The sequence below is a fragment of the Mesoplodon bidens genome, assembly GCF_964165515.1.
Source record: "Mesoplodon bidens genome assembly, chromosome: 5".
NCBI classification, from domain to species: domain Eukaryota; kingdom Metazoa; phylum Chordata; class Mammalia; order Artiodactyla; family Ziphiidae; genus Mesoplodon; species Mesoplodon bidens.
In genome coordinates, this window is record NC_138161.1 from 12,818,724 (window position 1) to 12,845,863 (window position 27,140).

A 27,140-nucleotide genomic window follows, 5' to 3' on the forward strand; every position below is an offset into this window, starting at 1 on the left:
AATTGGTGTGCAAAAAGTCACCTTAACAAGGTTCACCATCACCTTTCCTGAAAATCTTCCTGATGAAGGATTTGTGAAAACTTTTCTTAACAAACATCTCCTCTCATTCAGCTATTCCAGAAGAAGAAATGTTAACTTTCACATGCAGTCATCCCTCAGTCTCTGTGGGGCATTTGTCCCAGGACTTCTAGCAGATACCCAAATCCACAGATGCTCAAGTCCCTTTATAAAAAGGCATAGTACAGTTGTTTCCCCGCACCTCCCACCCTGCATCCGCAGATTCCACTTCCATGGATGCAGAACTTGCGGATATGGAGGGCGAGGTCATTCCCACTCTTTGAAATTTCTTTCCCGCTAAAATCCAGAGGTAGCATTGAGGATGGTGAGACCAGAAACCAGGTACGAGCAGGCAGGGATGGTATTAGTCAGGCTAAGTTACACAAGCTGCCGGGCCAAAGGATATGTATATACATTTGCTATTTTAATAGTATTGCCCGACTGCCCTCTGTTAGGGTTGTACCCATTCACATCCTCAGACTTATTTAAGAGTGCCTTGTCTCCTCCCAGTCTGCGTAGCAGAGAATTACCAAATTCATGGATTTTTTTTCCCAATCTACTAAATGAAGATGGGCTGATACCAAAGTTTCTGCATATCAAGTGTGTCACTGGGATAATTCCTCTTCCCTTTCTCCCTCTCCCCTCTCTCTCCTTCCCCTTCCTCTTCTCCTCTCTCCTCTCCCTCCCCTCCTTCTTCTTCTTCTGGACTTTTTTTACTATGCTAAAATACACATAACATAAAATTTACCATGGTAACCATTTTTAAGGATACAGTTCAGTAGCATTAAATACATTCACATTATTGTACAGTCATCACCACCATCCATCTCCAGAATTTTGTCATCATCTCAAACTGAAATTATACCCATTAAACAGTAAGTCCCATTCCTCTGTCTCCGCCAGCCCCTGGCAACCACCATTCTACTTTCTGTGTCTATGAACTTGTCTATTCTGGGTATCTCACATAAGTGGAATCCTACAGTATGTGTCCTTTTGTGTTTGGCTTCTTTCACTTAGTATGTGTTCAAGTTTCATCCATGTCATAGCATGTAGCACAATTTCATTCATTATTAAGGCTGAACAATATTCCACTGTATGGATAGACCACGTTTTGTCCATCCATTCATTCACTGATGGACACCTGGGTTGCTTCCATCTTTTGGCTATTGTGAATGATGCCGCTATGAACATGGGTGTACAAATATCTATTTAAGTCCCTGATTTCAATTCTTTTGAAGTGGAATTTCTGTATCTTAAGGTCATTCTCTGTTTAACTTTTGGAGGACTCACCAAACTGTTTTCCACAGTGGCTGTGTCATATTGCTTCTTTTTAAATTCAAATAACTGATGTTGATACAATTACTTAGAATTTTCGAAGTCATCTTTCCTTTAAAAATCTCATAAAATCCTAATGAAAATGCTGCAAGATGAGTATTACTTCAATCCCCATTTTGCAGATGAGAAAATCAAGGGTAGGCAGGAAAGTAGGATCACAGAGATTCCAGTGGGTTCTAAGCAGCAAATAGCAGAACCCACTCTGGGTAGCTTAAGGAGAGAAGTTGCTCTTCAAAGTGTTCCTTAGGTAGTTCAGAGTCTCTAGGAGGGCCAGAAGATCAGCCCCAGAGCTGGGAAACCCAACCACATCCCAGAACAAAGATCTCACCCCTGGCCCACTGTGCAGAGACATGGCGCTTGCCACAGGGGGACTGGACCCAGAATGGCTGTCAGTGCACAGCCGGATGCCTTCGTCGCCACACTTGTCAGAGACAGAGTTCTCTGCAGTGACAACTGTTTCCTCATGCTGCTCTCCTCCAAACTGGGGCCTCCCACAGGTGAACCCACAAGCCCAGCCTAAGCCATACCAACAAGAAGGCTGTGACGGTTGCTTCTACCTTAGGGAGAAGAAAGTCCCAAGTCATAACAAGAGATGTATTAAAGGGTGCTGGCAAGCTAGAAAATGTGACAACTCCCAATAAACACAGCTAGTAAATGCAGGGCCATAACTCGAATCCACTTCCTTCTGACTCTGCTTCTAGTGTCTTGGAAAATTTCTGCTGCTTATACCTATGACTGTGGATGCTGATCTTCTCACCTAAAAACAGAAAAGAAAAGATTGCAATACTGAGAGCTCCAGGGCCCGGATGAATGCTGAAAGATGAATGATGTATTGGCTGAATGACCCGGGCATGAGTTGTCATGCAGCCTCTCTCTTTCTCATCACGATATTCCATCATCAAATGCAGACTCAGAGCACTTAATCCAGGTATATGCACCTGCGGCATGCAAGTTAAAGTTCAGAATGGGTGCTGTTCCAAAGTGATAAACAGGAGAGGCTTTTCATATGCTTATTTCAACAGCAAAAGGACTTAAAGCGGATGGGGCTCCTATTTCTGAATTCTCTTCAGAGCCAGAGGCACATTCTTTTTTTTTTTTTTTTTCCAGAGGCACATTCTTTTGTCTATAATCAGTGGTTACAAATCTGTACTTCAGTTCCCTCATCTGTCAAATGGATATAACAATCATTTATACTTCTTAGCATTCCCGAGAGCATTAAATGATGCAAAGCGCTTAGCACAGTGCCTGGCATGTATAAGAGCTTCATAGATCTCAGCTATTACATTGTGCTGGTTGAACTTGTCTGGGGAATAAGGTAGGGGTCCGTCTGAGCCATATCAGTTTGGGTCCAAAATGAGACATGATTCAATGAGACAAATTTCTTTTATGACTCATAAACAGGCTCTGAAGTTTGGGGAGCTCCAAAAAAGGCTTGCACAGTGGCAGTGCCAGTGGAATAGATGCATGTTGAGCTTCCCAGGATGATGGCGGACAGGAGTTTTTATATTGAGAAGGACGAGGCAGGTTTGTGCTTTACTCCCATGCATGCTAACCACCTCCTACACGAAGCGTGTGAGTGACACCTCCTTCCTTAGTGCTGAGTCCTTGTGTATCCTCTCTGGTTACTCCAGAGATAGAGTTTCTGAGACATGGAGGATCCATTACACACTTTACCTTGTGCTGTCAAGAGCAGCTCCCTCCCTCTGACCTGCCAGATGACAGTGCCCTGAGCAGTGACCTGACCCTCGGAACAGGTGAAAAGATCATCTCAGAAAATCCATCTAGATGCATGCTTCTGCTGCTCTTCCCCGAAAAGCTTTGCCGGTCTCCATGTTAACATATGTACTCTCAACTCAGCCCTTGTTCTAAAAAAGGAACTATGCTTTGCCAGGTAACTCGATGCCCTCTTTACCCAAGGGTCAAGGTTCAGACCTGGCCAGCTCGGTGAACTCTGTCTGAGGACATGCTCTTACCCTGCAGGGAAGGAAGCTTCCCTGGGAGGGAAGCTTTCCCCCAAGATACTGGCCTCAGCATCGCACAGGGGCCTGGTCCCATCTTCAGAGGGACCACTGCCCAGAACAGATGCTGGGACAGGAAGGGCAGATGGTCTGACATTGCCCTCGTACCCACTGTCATCCCGTCACAGGACTCCAGATCAGAGAAGCCCACAGTTCTCTTCTACTGTCTTTTTCTCTTTTACTATCTCTTTCATTCGTAGGTAGATAGATAGATAGATAATACATAGATAATTGATAGATAGATAGATAGATAGATAGATAGGTAGATAGATAGGTAGATAGATACGATATAGTGTAATGTAATAAGTAGTTGAATTTCTGTAATTCTTTATTTCTCTCCCGATACCTTGTAAATCTGTAAAACAATGGGTAGGCCCTCAGTAAATAGGTATTACTTTTATTGTCATTATCATTTTTACTATTGCATGCTTGTTATTCTTCTATCTTTCAACTTTGAGCAAATATTAATTGAATGCCTAGCATGTGCCCGGGGCCCTGTACAGCCTGACTCCAATCCAACCATCCAGACTTCCCTCGTGTATCCGCAGGTACATGTCAGGTACCATCAAGTCTCATTTCACTGAATTACTCACCAATTCTCCACCCGATAAAACTCATGATTCTTTCTCACCTCTTGCTACACGCTGTGCCTGAAATAGCCTTTCTTCTTCTGCACCTGGCAAAGTGCATTCATCGCTCAGGACCTCTGTCAAATGTCACCTCCTCTCTGAATCCCATCCTGATTGGTTTCCCTTCTTTTACTATTTATCCTACCGGATCCTATTATTGGCTCACATGTGTGATTATCTCCTGAGGGTGGGAGATATTTTATCCTTTCTATCCACCACATTTCCCCCTCCAACAGTCTTTGGCATATATTAGGTCCTCAATTAAAGTCTGGTGAGTGAATGAGGGTGCTATGTGTGTTGTGTGTTGCATTTGCCTTGGTATTACGTGGGCATAAAGGCACTTTGCTCCCTCTTCACATGGGCCTCAACTCTCTTCCATTGGCACCCAATAGCTTTGGAATGGATTGGTCTGGTTAATATTTTAGTTTTCCCCTTTACCACAATTCCTACTCCCCAGTGGCTGCAGATAATTTTTGTAGAGACAGACCTCACTGTGATGGACCCATGAGTGCTTGATGTTCTTGCTTCCTGCATGCTGTTCAACCAAAAACTGCGGCAGCATTCCACCTTTACTGTCAAGGCTGAAGAGGAAAAGTATAAATTTAGAAAGTCTGATTAGCACAAACGGCCTCACAACCCACCCTTGGCCTTTTTGTTGCAGAGTGTTTTGTACATGTGGGTTTGTTCCTCTGATCAGACTGTGAAACCCCACGCTTTTCCAGGGACTAACAAGCAAACAGGCTGGTAACAGGCACACAGCCAGCTGGCCGCCTGACCGCACTCGTCCTCCCCTGTGTTGTCACCCCTTTGACTTATATCTGAGAGCAAGACCTCTGGAAGATTGTAGTGACCTGTCTGCTCTGATCTTGCTGAGAAGCCATTAGTTAAACTTCTGCAAAAAGAGCAGCCACTTCCCTGTGAGAAGAGCAGGAGTCGTTAAAATTTTCTCTCTGAAATGAGAGCAAATGTTGCGTACAGATGCAGAAAAAGTTTTTCTATGAAAGATGCTTATCAAATCCTGGGCCCAAACAAAGAGGAATATTTAAACTTGCAAATGAAAAGTACCTGGTGTCAACATATCTTCCCAACATGGCTCCAGCAGCCTATTTTTCTGGGAGTGTTGTTAATCAGTCCTCTGTTACCGAACCAAACATGGGTCCAGTTGCCTGCATGTAGTAAAGTCAATCTACTGACACCAGGGCGTGGCGAAGGAAGGTGCAGGTTTATTGCAAGGCCAAGCAGGGAGTATGGGCAACTCATGCTCAAAAGACCTGAACTCCCTGATGGCTTTCAGGGAAAGGTTTTTAAAGACGGGGTGAAGGAGAGGGGTGTGGGGTGCGTGACCAGCTCGTGGACATTCTTCTGATTGGTTGGTGGTGAGGTAATCAGGAGTCAACATCATCAGCCTTCTGGTTCCAACCTGTCTGGGGTCTGCATGCTTGTGGGCAGCATACAATTAACTTCTTCCACCTTGTGGGGGTTTCAGTATCTGCAAAACAGCTCAAAGATATGGCTCAGCATATTATCTTTGGCCCTTGAGGAGAAACTAAAGGGACTTGACTTTGTTTAATGGCCAAGCTATTATTATTTTTTCTTGCTTGACTGTTTTCCTTTCTTTCTGCATTTTCTCACTTCTCTGATTAAATTTGCCCTTTGGAACTTAGAGGAGGCCTGGAAGGCTAAAGGTTTTCTACAGACAAGAAGCAGGTGGAGGACAGTAGGGGCAGGGGTCCCGTTCTGGGAAGGCTCCATAGGGTCCTGCTCAGTTACAAGTGCTTAAAAGCTGGTGTATGCAATTATTGAGCCAGCACATGTTCTAGAGACCCTATTAGAACACACTCTGGGAATCTGTAATAATGTATGGATGTTTTATCTCACCCACCACATGCACACACACACACACCCTGTTTTATGAGCCATTGGGCAAGTCAACAATTGCTTAGTCCACCCCAAACTCCCACTTGTCTGGGAACTGTGCTTCACACCTCTAGGAGTCCCATGGGATCTACCATGTTCCTACCACCCCCCTACCCGCCAGCCTCAGATATCTGTTCTCGACTGGCTCTCGACCCAAGTAGACCAGCGCCTCCCTGCTCCAAAATGTATAGATCTGGGACAGCTCAGCAAGTCTCCACAGCCACAGCTATGAGACGTGAGGCTGAGAAGCCATCAGTGATCGAGTTTCTTACATGAGAGAAGAAAGAAGCAAAGACAAGAAGCAGAGGGAAGTTCTTGGGACTTCTAGGGTCCCTGGAGGTGGTAGTTGCTCCTGAAGCTGAGCTCTGTCCTTCCTTTCTGCATCTTGGCTGGGCAATGATTCCACAGATTCTATAAGCCCTTCCAGGGCCTGCTGCCTAGTTTTGCATGGTCCACAAGGTAAGAATTTACATCTTTTTAATGGCTGAAAAAAATTAAATGAATAAAATATTTTGCGACATGTGGGAATTATATGAAATCCAAATAAAGTTTTATTGGGACACAGACATACTCCTTTGTGTACAAATTGCTACAGCTGCTTTCGTGCTACAAAGACAGAATTGAGTAGTTGTGACAAAGCCCCAAAACTGTAAAGTATTTACTATCTGGCTCTTTACAGAAAAAAACGAGCCTATCCTAAATTCAGAAACAATGGAGAATCCTTTAAAAACCCATGAAATTAAATCAATTTTTAAAAATGTTACTCGTGGTTCAGTCACTATGGAAAACAGCATAGAAGTCCCTCAGAAAGTTAAAAAGGGAACTACCATATGATCCAGCAATTCCACTTCTGGATATATATCCAAAGAAAATGAAATAACTGTCTTGAAGCAGTATCCGCATCCCCCTGCCCTCTGTTTATTGTGGCATTAGTTACAACAGCCAATGGAGACAACCTAAGTGTCCATTGACAGCTAAATGGATAAAGAAGATGTGGAGATATATATAGGTATAGATATAGATGGATATAGATACAGATATAGTTGCCAGAGATGGGGGTTGGGGAAATGGGTGAAGGGGGTCAAAAGGTACAAAGGTCTAGTTATTGATATAAGATAAATAAATTCTGGGACTGTAATGAACAGCATGGTGACTATAGTTAACAATTGTATTGTACAGTTGACCCTGGAACAACACGGGTTTGAACTGTACGGGTCTATTTACATGAAGATTTTTATCAATAAATATGTACAGTACTACACGATCCCTGGTTGACTGAATCCACACATGTGGATACGGAGACATGACTATCAAGTTATACATGGATTTTTGACTTGGAGTGGTGGCCCGTGTATATTTGAAAGTTGCTAGGAGAGTAGCTCTTAAAAGTTCTCATCACACACACACAAAAATTGTAACCATGTGAGATAATGGATGTGAACTAAAAGTATTGTGGTTATTTGATACATAACAAATCATTGTTGTACACCTGAAACTAAAACAAAGTTTTGTGTCAATTATACCTTAATAAAGCTGGAAGAAAAACAATTTCTAAATGTCACTCATTGCTGCAAAAGCTCTAGCAGCTGTATATTTGGAGAGAGGTTTCAACTGCAACCATGATCCTCTAGGAACAAAACAAAACAAAAAAAAAGAAAAGGAAAGAAAAGAAAAAGAAGACACCTTCAGTCTTTATACACATAAGGGGTCCTCGGTCATCTGTACGTATAAAATGAATGAAGAAATGCATTGCCTCTAAGTGGAAGCTCCCACTGCTTAATTCCTGAGCCCTGCCATTTGGAAGAAGCTGGCCACCACGGCCCCTGTGGAATGGTGTGCTCAGGACCCTTAGGCATTGTACACACCTGGCCTATCACGAGCAAGCCCATCTGATCCTCTCACGGTTTCATCCTTCCTAAGGTGAGTTCAAAAAAGACCTAATTTCCTCCTAACATCTCCTGAAAGCGGATTCTAATTGAAACTGAATCTTTAAGGTAGAGGTTGTTTATGTGCGGCAAAATGTCCCAGACAAATTACCAGGAAAAGAAATAGCAGCAACATCCTTTATCAGATATTCTGACTAAAGGACAAAGGAAATAATCCAAAATGAGGATGGAGTGGGTTGAATAGCATCCTCCCAAAATCCACGTGCATCCAGAACCTCAGGATATTATTAAGGATCTCAAGATATCGTATTGGATTTAGGATGGTCCCTAAAGCCAGTGACTGTGTCTTTATAGGAAGAGGAGAGGCCACAGAGATGTCTTGTCAAGATGGAGGCAGAGATTGGAGTGATGCAGCCACAAGCCAAGGGATGTCAGGGGCACCCAGGAGCTGAAAGAGGAGAGGAAGGATTCCCCCAGAGCCTTCAGAAGATGTGGCCCTGCCAACAACTGATCTCAGACTTTTGGCCTCCAGAACTGTAGGGCAATACATTTCTGTTGCTTTTAGTCCTTTTCTTTGGCAGCCTCACAAAACTCATACAGAGGTGGCTTGGGTTTCCATACAGAGTGGGGAATATGGTGGTGGGTTAGGTAAGTTATCCACACAGGATAGAAAAGGCCTCTTGGACCATCTAGAACTCCCATCTAATGCCTTCATCCCCTCCCTCTCGGTCCAGCCAAGAAACCATGTCATTGAGACTTACATACTTCCAGGAACAGGAAAATCACTCCACAGACCTCTTGTGATGATTAATTCAATGTGTCATCTTGCTTGGACAATGGGATGCTCAGATATCTGGCTACACGTTATTTCTGAGTGTGCCTGTGAGGGTGTTCCCAGAAGAGATTAGCTTTGGAGTTGATGGACCAAGTAAAGCTGATTGCCCACACATTGTGAGTGGGCGTCATCCAACCCTTTGAGGGCCCAACTAGAACAAAAAGGCTGAGGAAGGTTGAATTCTCTCTCTCTGCCTGCCCTGGGACTGGAACTTACACCATCAGCCTTCCTGGTTCTCAGGCCTTAGCATGTGACTGGAATTTATACCACCAGCTCCCCTGGGTCTCCAACTTGCAGATGACAATTGTGGGATTTCTCAGCCTCCATAATTGCATAAGCTAACTGCTTATAATAAATCTCATTATACAGGTAGATATAGATGATATAGAAAGAGCCTATTGTTTCTGTTTCTCTGGAGAACCCTAACTATTACACTTTTTTTTTTGAGTACATATATTTAAAAAAATTTTTATTGGAGCCTAGTTGATTTACAATGTTGTGTTAGTTTCAGGTGTACAACAAAGTGAATCAGTTATACGTATACATATATCCACTCTTCTGAAGCAACTGATTCCATCTTTGGACAATTCTTTTTTGTAACAAACCCAAAATCTCTCTCTTTAGAGCTTACACCTACTGACTACATATGCTCCTCTTGAGGTCATCCTTATCCAATCTACCTTCCCCATGACAGCCTTTCAACTACTAGGAGGTCCTGTCGTGTGTCCTTGTGTCTTTTCTTCCCTCAATTTTCCATCCCATTCCTTTCAGTTGAGTTACTGAGTTACAGTGAGTTACTGAAGTCTAACTCCTGGACCCTTAATCTCCAGGCACTTAAAGTCAAGGAAGCCTCTTCACAGCGGCAGTTTTTGATGTTTTCCATATCAGCCAGGCTGTCATTGTTTGTTTGTTTTTGTGTGTGTGTGGTGAAATATACACAACATAAAATTTACCATTTTAACCAAAAAAATGTATCTCTTATGACACAGCTTCTGCTCCCCCTGAGCACACCAGCTCTTCTCCTTTGCACGTGTTCCATGTCTTTTGCATCCCCTGTCACGTGGGTGCCTCAGAGTTAGATGTCATGCCACAGTCACTATCTGGCTACACAGACGAGAGTAGGGCCATTGCTTCCCTTTTTCTGGATATTGTTTGTTGACTTCCATGGTTTCCTTTGAATCACATGATATTTAACTTAAGAAATCACAACAACCTGCTCTGTATAGGAAAAGTATGATGGTAAGCTTCCAAATAGTTCCAAGAAATGGCTTGCTGTATGTGTGAATGTGTCATTTAGGGAGAAGGAGCCTGGAATGGGAGTCCCTTAGGTAGGTAGGGAGAACAAAAGACCGGGGATGCAGTGCCCCATGGCAACTTGGGGGGCAAGTCTTATTTTATCTGCTTAAAGAGGCAGGAAATGCCCCTGATTCCCTAAGCAGGGCAAATAGCCAACCAGTAAAATCCATAATGACAATTTTTTTGAAACAAACAAATTCTTTTTTTTTTTTTTTTTTTGCAGTACACGGGCCTCTCACTGTTGTGGCCTCTCCCATTGCGGAGCACAGGCTCCAGATGCGCAGGCTCAGCGGCCATGGCTCACGGGTCCAGCCACTCCACAGCACGTGGGATCTTCCCAGACCGGGGCACGAACCCGTGTCCCCTGCATCGGCAGGCAGACTCTCAACCACTGCGCCACCAGGGAAGCCCCTGAAACAAACAAATATTGTGATAATTATTCCATTCTCTTTAAAGAATTTTAAAGAACATTTTTTTCTTATTAGTAATAATAGTCATAATTGCCATCAATTACTGGGCAATTACTATGTGCCAGGCGCAGTACAAAGTGCTTTACATCCATTATCCCATGAACTCTTACAACTCTATGAGGTGAATATGATTAACCCCATTTTATAGCTGAGAAAACTGAGGCTTAGAGAAGTTAAGGGACTCATCCAACGCCACATGCAAATAGAGTGGGGCATGATTTGAGCCAGGTTTATCTGAAGGTGAGGCTCATGTTTTTGGCCACCAGGCTGCAGTTGTATAAAACAGTCAACTCAAAATGAAGACTGGGGAGGCCAGAGTCATCACGCCTTCAAACACACAACTCTACATAAGCCTTCAGCACTGCTGCTTCTACAGCCCTCCAAACCAAGGTCCCACCCACTCATTTCTGTCACTCCTTTTCACCCCAGTGTTCAGCCTTCTTACTCTGACTCAAGAAAGACAAACCAACCAATGAAAGCCTGGCCTCCAAGTTGTCCTCTTTGAACCAAGCTCTTTCCTATTTATAAAATGCAGTATTCGTAATCCTACATCCTAATTTGTACTTTCTATATCACGTTCTTTTCCTATTGGTAAAATTCCAACTGCCTTATCACCACCATCCTTTTTGTCCTTAGAGAAATTCCCTATAGATATCATCAGCTCCATGCACAGGTGAGAACCAACTTTCTTCTAGAAACTTCGTAGTACCCATGACAATACCTCCAACCCTAAGTAGCTTAAGGGAGCAAGAAAGATGGGGGCTTCATCTAAATCCCAGATACTTTTAATTGTGGCCAATGCATCATGAATAACCAGAATAAAGCTCTTAAAACATTCTTATTTCTTTTAATTCCAAAAGCATGCATATACCCTGCCTTTTACTAATCATGTACTTTATTTTTTAAAATTTTAATTAGAGCATAGTTGATTTACAATGTTTTGTTAGTTTCAGGTGTACAGCAAAGTGAATCAGTTATACATATACATATATCCACTCTTTTTTAGAATCTTTTCCCATATAGACCATTACAGAGTACTGAGTAGAGTCCCCTATGCTATACAGCAGGTTCTTATTAGTTATCTATTTTATATATAGTGTAATGGTGTACTTTAAAAGTTATTTTTTGCTACTTCCCTGTTCAAATGCATGACATCCTCTCTAAAAAATAGGTCACCTATTATTTACATTCTTTGGAATGTCCTCAAATAGATTTTTTTTTGATGGGGAAGAACAATAATATTTTTTTCTTTTTTTTCATTCAAGTATAGTTGATATACAATATTGCATTAGGGAAGAAGAATAATATTGATGTTAAGCCTTCCTCCCTGCAAAGTATATATTAAAGTACATATTTATCAAGATTTCTGCTCTTCTCATAACATAAGAACATGTCCCTGGCAGGTATCTGACATTTTAATCCCCTAATTTTTCACAAGTTCTTAAAGCAGATGCAAAACAAATATTCATCCTTGGTTGGAAATAGGTCATTAGGCTACAGTCAACGGGGCATTAGATTAAGGCTGAATCGCCTCTTTCAGAGACTCCTTGTGTGTCCTTTGGAAAATCACACAACCTCTCTGGTGTTTTGTTCTGTTCTGTTTTGTTTTATTTGAGGCAGTCTGGATTAAATCATCTCTGAGGTCAATTTTGGCTTTAAGACTCTACTTCTATGATCATGCTCCTTTCCCTGTTATTCTGTGATACTGTGGGTATTGTGGATATCTGTAATTGGGACAGGTGTCCAGACAAGGTCCGTGGGTGGAATGTAAACACATTCATAAGGAGACATAGAAGTGGTGACACTGGATTCTGTTGTGACCCAGGTCAGCAAATGGGTATTTGGCCCCCTCCCCTGCAATATTTGTCTTCATGGTAAAAATCTAGCTCTGAGAAACGATGCTGAATCCACATATCTTGTCGCTGGGACTCATCAGGGGGACAAAGATGGAGTTTCCCAGCGCTCATTAATCCACATGGAAAAGATTAAGCAGCACAGACACTGACCACTGGGAAAATTACAGAAATAAAGATCATTATATGCATTTGGTTTTCCAGGGGGAAGACATGGAGATAAAGCCTTAAGTCTTTAATAAGGCTAGAAATTAAAACTGGGATTAATGACAACAAGAAGCATTTATAAGAAGCTGTACCTGACACTCCTGCCTAAGTTTTGCTGGCCTGATTTCCGGAACATTTTCTATGTTGTTAATATTTACTACCAGCTTCTTTTCTGGTTGAAAACAACCGTCACTGCCCACTGGTTTCAGGTCCACAGCCTTCTCCTTAGACATACTCGTCCTGCTTCAGACTATACTTCTTAAAAAGCAATAATTCAACACTGTTCTCTGAGGTTTCTGTAGAGACAAGGGAGTATGAATCTCTGAATGTCAATGGAGCTTTGAGGTCTGGCCTTGTCCTGTGATACACCGAGAAAACAGCTCCCATGACAGGTGACTGAGGGGTATGCACCCTGGGCTCAGAATGGGAAGGGGAGAATGGACTCCCTCCTTATTAAATAGCTCAGATACTCCTACAAGTGGAGATGCAGAAACCTCTGTTAAAATGTAACTGTGCCACTCTGCTGACCAACTTTTATGGGTTGAATTGTGTTCCTCCAAAAAGATATGTTGACATCTTAACCCCCAGGACTTCGGATGTGACCTTACTTGGAAACAGCATCTTATAAATGTAATCAAGTTAAAATGGAGTCATTGGGGTGAGCCCTCATCCAATATGACTGACATCCTTATAAAAAGGGGGAATTTAGACACACATACACACACACACAAACATACACAGACACACACAGAGGAAAGAGACACAGGGAGAATGTGTGTGAAGGTGGAGGATTGGAGTCATGAGTTTACAAGTCTAAGAACACCAAGGATTGATGGCAAACCATCAGAATCTGGGAGAGCAGACGGGAGCAAATCCTTCTCTCATAGTCTTCAGAAGGAACCAACCCCACAGACACCTTGATCTCAGACTCCCAGCCTCCAGAAATATGAGAGAATAAATTTGTTGTTTAAGTCACCCCATTTGTGATACTTTGTTATGTCAGCCCCAGGAAACGAATACACCAACACTTCAACTGAGTGCTTTAGCTATTATCACCTGGCAAAGAACAGCATTTTAAAGGAATAGAAAATGTGTCAAAGTGGGAAAGCTTGGAAGATCCAGAGGAGAGGGGGGTGCAAGTAAAGGGCATATCAGAGGCCGTGTTGCCACAATGGCTATGGAAACCCAAGAGCTAACCTAAGAGCACCAGAAACCTTAGCGAGTTGAGGACAGATTCTAAACTGAAGGTCAGGAAGGTGTTGAAGATAAGCTCTCCCTACATCACAGTGTGCTGAGGCTAACTGTGGTTTTATCCATATTTGAATTTGCAGTTAATTATGGGGTTTCAAAATTGGTTATACCTAGTAGCACAATCTACCAGATTATCTTAGCTCCTTTCACCCACGACCATTAACCATGAACAAGAGCCATGCCCACATTTCATTGATAGATGATAGATAATAGATAGATACATAAATAGATACATAGATGATAGATTGATAGATACGTAGATAGATACCTAGATGATTGACTGATTGATAATTGATAGATAATAGATACATAAATAGATACATAGATGATCGATTGATTGATAGATAATAGATAGATGAGAGAGAGAAAGGCAGAGGTAGAGAAAGATGGAGAAGGAGACTGGATGAGAATGGAGATGGGCTGAAGATGGGATAGGGATGAGAATAGGGATATGCTTTTCCCCCTGGGGGTGGAGGTATAGAAGGCACTAGGGGTGGACAGAAGACAGGATTTTTTGTTACATTTCTCCCCCTCCCAGCGTTCTGCACAGGCTGGAGACTGGGTGACAGAGGATGCAGGAGGCAAGTGCTGGCCTAAAAGAAGAGCCACTGCCCCTGACCAATGCCCAACACCCAGGCTTGGATCACTGACCAAACCCGCTGGGAACTGGAGCCCCTCGTCCCTGCTGGAAAAGCCCCTGCCTGAAAAATTAAGGGTTTTGTTTTCATGTTTTCCCTTAGCAACCTCCTCCACATTGGCCTCCGTCTCCAGTCCTCACGGTGACTGCCTGTCGGGTCAAAGGGTTATTAGGAGGGGACAAATCTGCAGGTAGCGGCCACCTTGCCCGCCATGGCAGCCTCGCAAAGCCAGGCTCCTGCTGCGAAGGACCAAGCCACCCTGGGAGGGAAATGACCAAGGTCAAGGTTGGGGATGCAGCATCTGCAGCAAGCATTTGCCCCATTCTCCTCCTGTGGTCATTGTTACTTTCCACTGACCAGCTGCCTGCAGGCTCCGAGTAGAGACAGAATGTGTAACACAGCCGCCATTCAGTGGAGATTAATGCCTGAAATGAGCCACACCTCTGAACAATTGCTTCCTAGAAGAGGGACAGCGCTGAATGGCCAGGGAGCCCCATTGATGACTGTTATGAAAGAGGTAAAGGCCGGCGTCGGGGGAAAGAAAAGTTTCACACCGCCCCTCAAACCTAGCTGCGATTCTTCCTCCTCGCCCTTCTTTTCCCTTCTGACTGCCCATTTGGCCCATGTTGCCCTAATCCAGACTCGTTCTTTTATGTACGGGGACTTGGGCAGCCAGCTGAAAATTCACGGATTTGCTACTGTAAGTCATATCACTGCGGCTGCGTGCCGATCGCATTAGTACTATTATCTGCGCAACTTTCCGACTTGACAATTAGTTACTATCATTCACACTGTGCAATCAGCTGTTAAATCCTCATTTATGCTCATTTGAATATGAATGTGCCGTTCAATAACATGTTAGATTGCCATGTTTACAAATATACTCCAGGTATTTAGAAATTTAGATGATGCAAAACATACTGTTTAAGCCGTGCTCGGTGCCAGTTTAAATAACTTAAGCCTATTTATCAGTTACTTAGCAATTCTTTTCACATACTTCTGTTTTCCTGGGTCCTACCCTTCTCAACCAAAACTAAAATATGCTCTCTTTTTGTTTGTTTGCTTTGTTCCTGTATTAAACTAATAATCTTCTAGATGGGACTTAATTGGCAGTCACCTCTGCAGCAGGTCTTCTTTTCTAATTCCAGCTGATCTAATTCCTGCCTCTTTTAGAGGCAGATGAAACAGTAAACGGGAAAAAGGAAAAAAAAAAAAAAAAGATCTCTGCAGCTGCAATGTTAAATATCAAGTCTCTGAAAGCAAATGATTTGTATGTAGCACAAAGGGGAGGGAAGAGCAAATTTTTGAATGAAGGTAAAACCTAAGAGAAAAGATACACTTGATCGTAAACTCTTGGAAGGGAAAGAGTGTATACTCACAGCAGGGCTGCTCAAACTTTAATGTGCCTTGGAGGCACCTGGGGATTCCCTAGGACTTGCAGATCTGGTTCAGTTAAGTAGAGCTGGGGCAAGATACCTAACCATTTCCAAGGTGCTACTGATGATCCTAGGAGACCAGGTACCACAGTGGGCAGCAAGGCTCTGAAACATAAATCATACATCCACCTTCAACTATTATCCTTACAATAAGAACACACATTAGGAAATTTAAGGACCAAGCTTGACAATTCCACTCTGGTATAACCAAGAGCATTGAAAGCAGAGTCTTGAAGAAATATACGTACACCCACGTTCACAGTAGCATTCTTCGCAATAGCCAAGACATGGAAGCAACCCAAGTGTCCATCCCTGGATGACCTGATAAATAGAATGTGATATATAAATGGAATGGAATGTTATTCAGTCTTAAAAAGGAAGGAAATTCTGGGACAGGCTGCAACATGAAAGAACCTTGAGGACATTATGCTAAGTGAAATAAGCCAGACACGAAAGAACACATATTGTATGATTCCACTTAGATGAAGTATCTAGAATAGTCAAACTCATAGAAACAGAAAGAATGGTGGTTGCCAGGGGCTGGAGGGAAGAGGAAATGGGGAGTTGTTTAATGGATACAAAGTTTTGGTTTTTCAAAATGAAAAAGTTCTGGGGATTGGTTGCATGACAATGTGAATAGACTCGACAATACTGAACTATGCACTTAAATATGATTAAGATGGTAAATTTTATGTTATGTGCATTTTACCACAATTTTTAAAAATGTTTTTAATAAATTGGAAAAAAAATCTTGGTTTTAGAAACATCGTAAAAAAAAAAATTCTTTTTCTACCAAGAAAGCCATACTTCAGCTGACTCTTATTCAATTCTTCCACGGGCTGGTCAGCTATCACCAGTCTTGATACCAGCCAAAGAAGGATTAATCAATTTTTCTTCCACACTCCCATTTCCTCTGATCAAAACTCTATTTCAGTAATTATTGCATTCTGATCAATGTTCAAGTTCTGTGTGTCTCCACCTCACTCTCTTGAATGTGAGGTTTTGAAGGCGATGGTTTGCCCTACAGCTGTTTGGTAGATGCTGCTGGAGGCCGAACCCTCAGGCACTTCTTCTCTCCTCCTTCCTGACACAATCCCCATTTTACTCTGGTGTCTCCCCTTCTCCAATCTGTCCACGTGCTTCAGAGGAGGCTGGGCCCCTAGTGCGTGGGCCATGAGGAGTCCAAGGCAATCATGATGGCGCCATTCCCCTTGTCAATGACTGGTTCCAACATAGTCATGGATCAATTTTGTGGTCAATGAGATAGGAGGGGGTTCTGCTGAGGAGCTTCAGGAAAAGATTTCCTTGCTTTTTTTTTTTTTTTTTTAAAGACACATTTTTTCAGCTTCATGATCAGACTATTACATTTAGCAATCAGTAGCATGGGTGCAAAACAAAAAAAAAATCTACATTAAAAACCTTTGTTGGAATGCTTTTACTTTCCACAGAACAGAAACTAAAATAATCTGTTATACAACTGGTCACAAATACAGTCCTCCAGGTTTTTTTGCCCATGCACATGAGTATTGTCTAAACCATGTCTTCTTTGTAGCAGCTAGGCCCTGCCACCACTGTGCTTGGCTGAGTTCACAAATCTGTTGTAGCTTGGAGCTTCCCCGTCACTTCTCTGGCTCTCCTCTCCTGCTAAGCTTTGTTTCCCGGCAGTAATTAAAATCTTCTGCCCCCGCCATAGCTCCTGCTGCTGCTGGAACCACCACAGCCACCTTGGTTTCATGGTTCAGCAAAGTATTGGCCTCTACCACCACAGGGGCCAGCACTTCTGCCTCCAAAGTTTCCTCCTTTCATGGGTCCAAAATTTGAAGATTGATTGTCGTAACTGCCAAAATCACTGTAGCTTCCACCACCTCCAAAATGGCTTCCATCGTTACCAAACCCATTATAGCCATCCCCACTGCCACCATATCCACCACTACCACAGCTGCCACCAAAGCAACCTTGGCCACTGAAGTTTCCTCCACGACCAAAGCTGTCATTCCCACCCAAACCCCCTCCAAGAGCACCACCAAAGTTTCCAGAACCACTTCGACCTCTTTAGCTGGATGAAGCACCGTCATCTCTTGCTTAGGTAGGGCTTTCCTTTCCTCACAGTTGTGACCATTCACAGTGTGGTATTTCTTTTTTGTTTGTTTTGGGGGTTTTTTTGTTTGTTTTTTTAAACCTGTGTTCTTTTTTAAATTATTTATTTACTTTTGGCTGCATTGGGTCTTTGCTGCTGTGCACAGGTTTTCTCCAGTTGCAGTGAGTGGGGACTACTCTTTGTGGCAGTGCGTGGGCTTCTCATTGCGGTGGCTTCTCCTGTTGTGGAGCATGGGCTCCAGGCACGTGGGCTTCAGTAGTTGCAGCACACGGGCTCAGTAGTTGTGGCGCACAGGCTTAGTTGCTCCGTGGCATGTGGGATCTTCCCAGACCAGGGCTCGAACCCGTGTCCCCTGCATTGGCAGGCGGATTCTTAACCACTGTGCTACCAGGGAAGCCCCACAGTGTGGTATTTCTGAATGACAGTCTTGTCTACGGAGTCATGGTCATCCAAAGTTAGGAAAGCAAAGCCTGTCCTTTTGCCACTGCTTCGGTCAGTCATGAATTCAAGTCACTTCGATTTTCCCATACTGTTCAGAATAATCTCTTAGGTGATGTTCTTCAGCGTCTTCTTTAACGTCACCCCCAAAAATCTTCTTCACAGGTAAATGGGCACCAGGTCTTTGAGAATCTTCTCTTGAGACGGCCCTCTTTGGTTCCACCCCTCTTCCATCCACCTTGTGTGGCCTTGCATTCATGGCAGCATCCGCCGCATCCACAGTGGCGTATGTGACAAACCTGAAGCCTCTGCAGTGCTTGGTGCTTGGATCCCTCATTACCGCACAATCTGTGAGTACTCCCCACTGCTCAGAATGGCTCCTCAGACACTCATTGGTTGTTTCAAAACGCAAACCTCCGATGAAGACCTTCCACAGCTGTTCGGAAGCTGTGGGACACTGTTGGGACACTCTGACTTGGACATGGCAGCAGTGGGTGGGGGAGATGTCAACGATGCTTACCCAGCAGCATCCACGGGCAGAAAGCCCATCTACCGAACAGACCTCGATTTCCTTGCTTTTAAAAGAAGGCACAAGGAAGAGATTGTTCCTCTGCTTAGGAGCGATGTTGTCCGCCCGAATGAGACACGGGGGATGAAAGCCGCTCTCTTGACACCAGTCTGAGGGTTAAGCCAGCACCAGAAAAGGGCAGAGGCCAAGGAATCCAGAAAGACAGAGAAAGAGCCAGCGCCACGCTGCCTTTGGATCCCTCACCATATAAAATAATAGAGTGCTTTAATAATAATAGAGTGGTTTAAGCTGGCTGAGTAGGAGTTTTCTGTCTCTTGCCTCTCAAACCACCTTAACCAACACCAGTACCTTGCAGACAGGAGATACTCTGAAGTTTGCTGGATGAATTAAAGTAGGAAGACGGGGCTGGCTCACTGCCCTCAGAGGACTCCTTAGGCAGCATGACTGTCCCCCATGCTAAGCAACCTCATACACGAAAAGATCTTTCCAGCTAGAAATATACAGAGTCTTTTTGTTTGTTTGCTTACTTGTTTTATTAAAGGATTCTTCATGGGCTACTTTTCCTAGAAAACATTTTAAATGTCTTTTAATATTACCTTTTGACAGCCTGTGTGTTACAAAGTTCAGGAATAGGTCGTCACATTGGCAGATGTTTATTGAGTACTTACTATATGCCAGACATTATTATGCTGTTGTAATCTACACAATAGCCCTCAGCTTCATACTCTTATCACCCTCCTTTTACAAATAAAGAAACAGAGTCACAGAAAATTTAATTCCCTTGCCCAAGGCTAGTGACTGGGATTTGAACCTGAACAGTTGGCTCCTACATTATGCTGTGTAGGTACACTTTGGCTAGGTGCACTGTGGCACTCCTTAGTTCAGAAAACTGCAATCCATTCCCTAGAGGGTGGTCAGAAAAATCATTAAACTATTAAAAGCTCCTTAAGACTCAAATCATATTAACCTCCACTCAGTGCCCTTCAGTGGATTCCCGTGGATGTTCTAGAGAGCACCCAAAATAACTGACACAGCCCACAAAGCTCTGCCTATGTTACCCCACAGTCATTTCCAGCCCTATCCCGATCCTACTGACCACTCTGGCCACTGTGATCACCTTCCAGCTCCTCTAACATTCAGTCTTTTTCATCTCAAGGCCTTTGCACCTGCTTTTCATTCTGCCTGGGCTCACACCTTCCCCTCTCCCCTCAGACAGACAGACAGATACACACACACACACACACACACACACACACACACACACACACACCCTTACTCCTAGATAACTTCAGCTCATCCTTCAAGTCTCAGTGTAAACATTTTACTTTCTCAGCAAGTTCCTTGCTGCCCCGTTAGTCTAAGTTTGTCCCACCATCACCCTCTCCCCTGTCACCTTTGTCACAGCCTTTATCAGAATGGATAATCCCATCAGTCGGTGTGACTTGCTGCTTTGTCTCTGTCCTCCCCAAGGAGAGGCTCAGCTCCATGTGTGAGGGATCATGTCTGTGTTGTCACTAATGTGTCCCCAGCAACAGACAGGCATATCATCGGCAATGGTGGGCAAATATTTGGGGGAAGGCGGGAGGAAGGAAGTTGAGAGGGGGAGAAAAAGTTGGATGGAAGGAAGGCAGGTGAAACTGGAAGAAGACTGGAAGGAAGGAAGGGATTGTGGGGCTCCTCTGAGTAGCCACTTCCATCACTGTAACATTCTCCACTCAAATAAGCAAGGGCCTTGGCCTTAGCAATGGCTAGCTTGTTTCCTCCCTCCCTCCCTCCCTCCCTCCCTCTTTTTCTTCCCTCCTTCCTCCTTTCTTTCCTCCCTCCCTTCCTTCCTTCCTTTCTCTTTGTATGTCTACCTTTCTATTTCCTTATTCCTTTTTTTAAATCTCCATAAAACAAAAGTAAATTGTTAAATAGAACCAGCATCAAAACATTAAGTTTTTCCTTAAATTTTAAAGTGAAACATCTGTGTTGGGCACACAAGACATTTTTGCCATTTTTTACAGAGAATCACAGGGATTTTCCTCCTTCTACCCTCCTTTCCTTCTCAAGGATGTATCCATTTATATTATGTGGATGGATCTTACAATCTCCCCTACATTTCGGTGCAATAATACCAACCAAACTAATATACGGGAACTAGGCATATAACTAAGAAAAGCAACTAGACAAATAGCTAGATCTTTCACATATAGGATTAAGTGACTGTAAAGAAATTGTATCATGAGGTCAAGAGATTTACTGCTTAAACATTTTCCTTTAATGAATTAAGAAAGAACTAGTGAGAAAAATATAAAGACATGGAAATATCCAAGTAAACAGAAAACATTTAAAGTTGAGAATTGTTAAAATAGAGAATAACCTGAGAAAAGCAATACAATTTCTAGCACTTTTAAGTCGATTTAAAATAGACAAAATAAAGTCATTCTAGAACATACCCAGCTACCTATGAAATGTGATTATATTCAATATACTGTCTTAAAATTTATTTTGCAGAGTACTGCATTAATAATGTAAGTAAACTGGTATTGACCAGCTAAACTCTACACCACTGACGCCATACATTGTTTTCCTGGGTATGAAAGCACAAAGGATTGTGCTTTAAGTATGGAAAAATGGGAAATGCCTTCTTTCTTTGTTTGGGTCATTTTCAAATTCATTTTATTCAGAGTACCCATCAGTTAAGAGCCTGATGTAGCAATGAGGCTGATGAAAGCAAGGAAGGAGGGAATCTATGCATTCAAATTAGAATCATCATTCAAGAGTGTTCCCTGGAGATTATGCATTTATTCTTCAGTAACTCCATCCACAATTACTTTGGGAAAATTTCCATTTGGAACTATCTTTTCTGTGGCGGTTCTGCTTGGCAGGAGGTGTACAAGTTAGCCCATCACTGATATATGTGTATCAGCTGCCATGATAAAGGTTTAGGCTTGGAAGGGACTTCACAGTTTATCAAGTCTTTATTTTATGGATGAGAAAACTGAGATCCAGAAAATTTAAGACAGTTGACAAAGTCACAGAGCTTTCATTCGCTTAAAAATCAATGAGAGAATGAGAAAAGGGATTTGAACTACCACTTCATTGAATTGTTCAACGTACATAATTCTTTTTTATTGGATCCCCCCCTTCATTCATTCCACAAATATTTACTGAGTACATGCCCGGCACTGCTGAGGATATAGCAGTGAACAAAACAGACAAAAAACTGCACATCTTCATGGAGTTCATATTCCAGGGATTCAATAAAATTTAAATTCCTGATTCTATTTTCTATTCTAAGGTTACTATTTTAACAATTCTCCGGAACCACCTGATTAGAATCAAAGATGTTGAACAAAATGCTCTACTGACATAGTTTGATGAGCGTAGGAATTACAAAAATGAGTCAACTCTATTGATTGCAAAGAGACAAGAAAGCAGTGCACGTTCAATTTTTTAAAGGAGAAATTAAACCCCATGAAAAAACAATGTTCCAATATGACATCCAGATTCACCAGCCACATCTCCTAAAACAGAGGGCAAGACTGTTAGAAATAAGAGAAAAGAAAACTAAGCATTTTTAAAGGCTTTCCGTGCAGGGTAAGAAAACATGAAACTTTTGGCAAGCATCCTGGCAGCTTGCAGGATGAAACCACTCACTGCCTGCAAGTGTTTATCCCACAGCTGTTGGAAATGAAGGATGTCAAAATACGCAAAAGTAAGAATCCATGCACACACATCAAAGAAGCAAATCTCCGGGGCGCACCCAGGGTCGAAGTGGACGATAGATGGAGCTCATGAGGAGACGCAGGAATGAGAGGTCCTGGACCATGTAGAAGACCAACCAATCTTGATGTCACAACCAGAACCTGGCCTGTGCTCCTGTCTCCTGTACCATCATGGAAAACTATCCCAGACATTTGGAAATCCAATTTAATAGGCTACAAGGCCTGTGGCTGTTACTTCATTCTGTACAGGGTGCATTTATTTACTCAATGATGACATCAGGAAAACTTAGGCAGGGCTCCCTTTATTCTTTTTGTTTTTTTTTTCTTTTTTAAAGAAATTTCATATTTATTGCACCAAAAAAAATTGTTATTCTTAAAAGCCAAATGTTCATCTTATCTTATAAAGAAAAAAACATTTTTATTTTGAGAAGCTGATATTCTGGAAGTTCATACAACCCTGTAGTTCTTTGGTTTAAGTGAAAATACCACATTCCAGGCACAAAGGAGCAGCTAAATTCACTAATGGGGCAAAGCCTATGCAACCTTCTAGGTGACAGTTTCACAATTTGGAGAAATGGTGATATGCTTTGTTTCTCTGTTTTTCAACCTTTGTGGAATTTGACCATGTTAGTTTTACAATTTCAATAAATGTGTACTAAAAATAAAATAGAGTGAATCTCCATTACAGCTAGAAGAGGCACGTGCTAAGGTTCCCCCTTTCACATAAAGTGACAAAGGAAGGTGACGAAGCCATAGAAAGCAATGGAGAGATTATCCACAGGTCAACCAAGTCATAGAACATGGGATATACAAGGATTACGTTTTTTCTCTTACATCACCTCTTCATTCAAATACTTCAAGGGAATTTTGTAAGCATTAGGAAATTGGTCCCTAAAATGTCATAGGCTATTAAGGTAAGAAAAAGAAAGAGGGGGAAGGCAGTCGAGGTGCATTGTGAATCACTCTGATGAGAACCTAGAGAGGACACAGGACAAGCCACAGTTCCGAGCTGCAGGCTGCACGAGGCTGAATCAATAGAGGTAAATATGGCTTCCCAGCCACCGTGTGCTCTGGCCCGCAAAAGTCAGCTGGCAGGACTTGTATCATATAATAAATTCCCAGAGGACAGCTTGACTACATATATAAAAACACGTATATCCTTCAACCCAATAATTCCTCTTTTAATTCTTTAAGAGCTAATAGAGAAGTACACAAAAATGTCTGCATAGAAGATGCTCATTTCAGCTTTCTTTATAATATGAAAAAAATGGACATGCCCTCAATGTCCCACAAAAGGGCTATATGAGGGACTCACCCTGCCTTTAAAAGGAAATACGCAGGCATAAAATCAGTGATATGAAAAATATCTCCATGACATATTGTTGAGCAAAAACAAGCAGTTTATAAAATGACATGCATGGTATAGTGTCATTTTTATTCAACGAGATGTACAAATGATAGAGAGACTTCTGGAAGAATGGTCTCCAGTCAATTGGCAGTGGATATCTCTGGGTGGAGAATTTAGGAAAATCTTTACTTTGTTTCTTATTCGGTCCCGTGTTGTTCCAACCTTCTAAAAGAGTGTGTGTAGATTTTATCATCTAGTCCTGGAAGGACGGGGAAAGGACCACCGCTGGAGCCTCTTGGAAAGTCCCGGGGAATCCCAGGATACCAGTGGGAGGCCCCGTGGATAGATTGGAGGGTAGGCAGAAAGGCTTCAATGATGTGGAAGCAAAGAGAGAGCCAAGGCAGTTTATGGCAAGAGGAAGGACTGTGACGAAGCAGAATTTCCGGGTGATTAGACTGAATTCTCTTTGAGTCTGCATGGGATTGCGTGTGCCCATTATTATTCATAGAATTCCTGCCATCAGAGGACTCAGTGGGCCACTGGAACAGCCTGGCTATCCGAGATTTCCTCGGTTAGCTTAGGGCCTGTGCAGGAAAAACAAATACCAAGTTAACTTTCTCAAGAAATACCACCATCTTTCGAGATGGAGGAGAAATTGTTCCAGGGAACATACTAAATCATCAAGGTCCACAGGTAGTCTCCAAACTATCTTGAATAGCAGTTGCATTCATCACTATGAGATATACTAAGTTTTTCTTCCCTAAAAAAGGATGAAAAAAGAGATCAAAGGATATATTTCTTACTATGACAGGAATCCAGCAGTGATTATGGAATATCCTGTAACTATTATATTTAGGTTTGAAATCCTCATAAACCAAATATGTGCATAGTTATCTACTAGAAGTGTAAGAGCTCTAATGGGCAAAATTTTCTGGGTGGGTAAATGAGAAGTATTTTGGGGCTGGTTACTAGTTTGCCTGATTGGAGATTCCTTATAGAGTTGGTAGAGCTAGCAACAGAAATTAAAAGTATTCACTTTTCAAAGAATCTTCAATACTTCAATAACACATTTTCCATTACCTAAATTCACAAAAGTGTCCTAAAGATATAGCCAAAATACTTATTTAAAAGGAAAATATCTCCAAAAATTATTATCCCAAAGAGTTCCAATTTAAATGTCTGGGAAAATGACATCCTAATTTTCAGAGGGCTTTCCTATATATGATCCTTTTCAAACTTAACTGCCAAAAGAAATAAAAGATAAAACCATAAAGTAAAACCAAGCTGCAACAAAGAATCTTCAAACATTTGAGCCTCTTTAAACATTTTAGAACATCTCAAAGTGAAAAACGTCTCTGCTCAAACCTAGTTAGAAAATATTTGATGTTACAACACAGATTTTCTATCATGCACTTTGAGTTAACACAGAGATACGACCTAATACAAGAAGCATGGCTTCTCCCACTGGGAATTCTTACGATATAAGAAATATAGCATGCTGCCTATTTACTTGATTTGAATTAATAGCAATGTATTTATAGGATATTATTGAGATCAACTTATTCTCTAGCTGTTCACCGCTTAAAATTTTCCCCATTTAGCAGAATCCATACATGGCTAATGTTAAAAATGAGTTTTTTTGTGAGACCAAAAAAGAAAAAAAAAAGTATTTGATTGTATAATCTTCAAAGTGTTTAATTTGTATTAAAGCTAAATCCAGAGGCTCTGAAACCTTCGGGGCTCTCCATGTGGATTTTTGTTCTGGTTCACACACCTTGAGACAAAGGCTCATAGTCAAGATGTGAAAAAGACGTTTTTTTGTGTGCGAGATGCGGGGCAAATTTATTCCAGAGGCAGCCTGGAATGGGCTTCAGAAAATGGATAGAGTGTCTTCTTAAAGAAAGGGCCTCTAAGTGAACTCGACTGCCATTCAAAAGATTTGCTCTGACACTTAACAAGTGGTGCAGGAAGAAAGGAAAATCTGTTGTTAGGTTTGGGGTGTTTATCAGCCCCCCTCGAGACACTTGACCTAATGCTTTGGCCCCCCTAATCCGCTGATCTGCATGCCGTGGCTTCGCAAGCCTCAGCCCCCACTGCCGGCCAAACTGCCTGCAACACTTGTCCCAACATACAGCTCCCTGGGTACATTGTGTGCCACTCACCTACTCCCCTGCCTCCCCTGCCTCCCCCCTCTCGCGGCTCCCCCTAAATTTAATTCTGCTCACAAATTGTGAAATAAGTTGTTTGGGCTGGATTTGTCGAGGGAATTGTCCCACTAATGAAACAGTCTGTTCATTATACAGTTGTAGGACGGAAGATTTAGCGCTCCCATACCCCGGGCCCCGGGCAGGTTAAGGTTTTTAGGCTGACAGTTGACAAAAGAATGAATAGCCCTCTCCTGTCAAATCAGGCTTACAAACAGCTTGGCATACAAACAGTTACTGCTTGTATGCATGCGGATTTAGGGTCCCCGCCTGCTAATGCCCCAGATTTGTAAGTACAAATTGGTTAGTCTTCAAACTGTTGGCAAAAGGAATAAAATGACCAAAACTTAGTTTGTGTTAGCCTTTCCCCAACCTCCCTGCTCCTGCAAGTGAAACATTAAAAAAAAAAAAAAAAAAAAAAAAGAATAAAATAGTGTGTAATGGTCTCATGGAATATTGTTGGGTTTTTGCTTAAGACATCAAATTAAGCAGGACCATTGTTTGGCAGAAAACATTTTGTTCTGTTCGGGCACCCTGCTTCCCAGAAAGCAGCTGAAAATCTAATGGAATTAATTTAAGATGCGTGATTTTAAAAGATGGCGGGGAGGAGATCAAAAGCTTTCATTTCTATTCATTTTAGTACCTGTTGCTTAAAAGTAGTCACAATACTTCCCTTCCTTTTAATTGCATTGGTCTTTTAAAATGAGTCATTTAGATTTCTGAACCTCTCTCATAGGCAATTATGTGTAAATTAGATAAAACCCATTTTATTTTTCTATGGCGTTTCAATTGTTTTGTGAATACATTAAACTAATTTATTGAGGCAGAATGCTTTACAGGTAATAAAATAAATATTTTTACCATGTGATTTATCATCAGTTTGGTGATAATTCTTAGTCTGGATTGGCTTAAGTATAACTCTTTGATTTATTATAAATGCAGGAGAACAGCAGACAAAAGTAATATCATGTATTTCTATCACTTT